We start from the raw sequence: 423 nt of genomic DNA, 5'->3' as shown, positions 1-423 counted from the left end.
GTCTAGTAGAAAGAGATCATCAGTAATTATATGTTCAATATTTGACTGTATAAAAGTTGTAGTTGTGAAAGTCCCAGGCCTTTACCACCAAGACAACTTGAGTGTATTTTTTCTACTATCCAATGACTTTTGATGTTTAATAGGCTATCTTTCAGTTCAACAAGGAACTCTAAGTAGTCTACACCACCTGATAGCAATCTTTGTGACGCCAATAACATTTAAATTACCTGGGTAATGTGAAACAGCTTTCTGTGTTTGTGTGTGTGGTCCCTCGGGAAACCTTTTTGTTGTTGTTACTTTTTAACAAAAATTGAAAAACAATATAATGATATATTTAAAAACAGGCAATTACTTGAGATTTACTGTTTGGGGACCAAATTATTTTCTGTGAAATGTTACATCACTTTTGTAGCTATTAGTTAA

This window comes from Galeopterus variegatus, unplaced genomic scaffold (genome assembly GCF_000696425.1).
Source record: "Galeopterus variegatus unplaced genomic scaffold, G_variegatus-3.0.2 Scaffold18436, whole genome shotgun sequence".
NCBI classification, from domain to species: Eukaryota; Metazoa; Chordata; class Mammalia; order Dermoptera; family Cynocephalidae; genus Galeopterus; species Galeopterus variegatus.
This window is presented reverse-complemented; position numbering follows the sequence as displayed.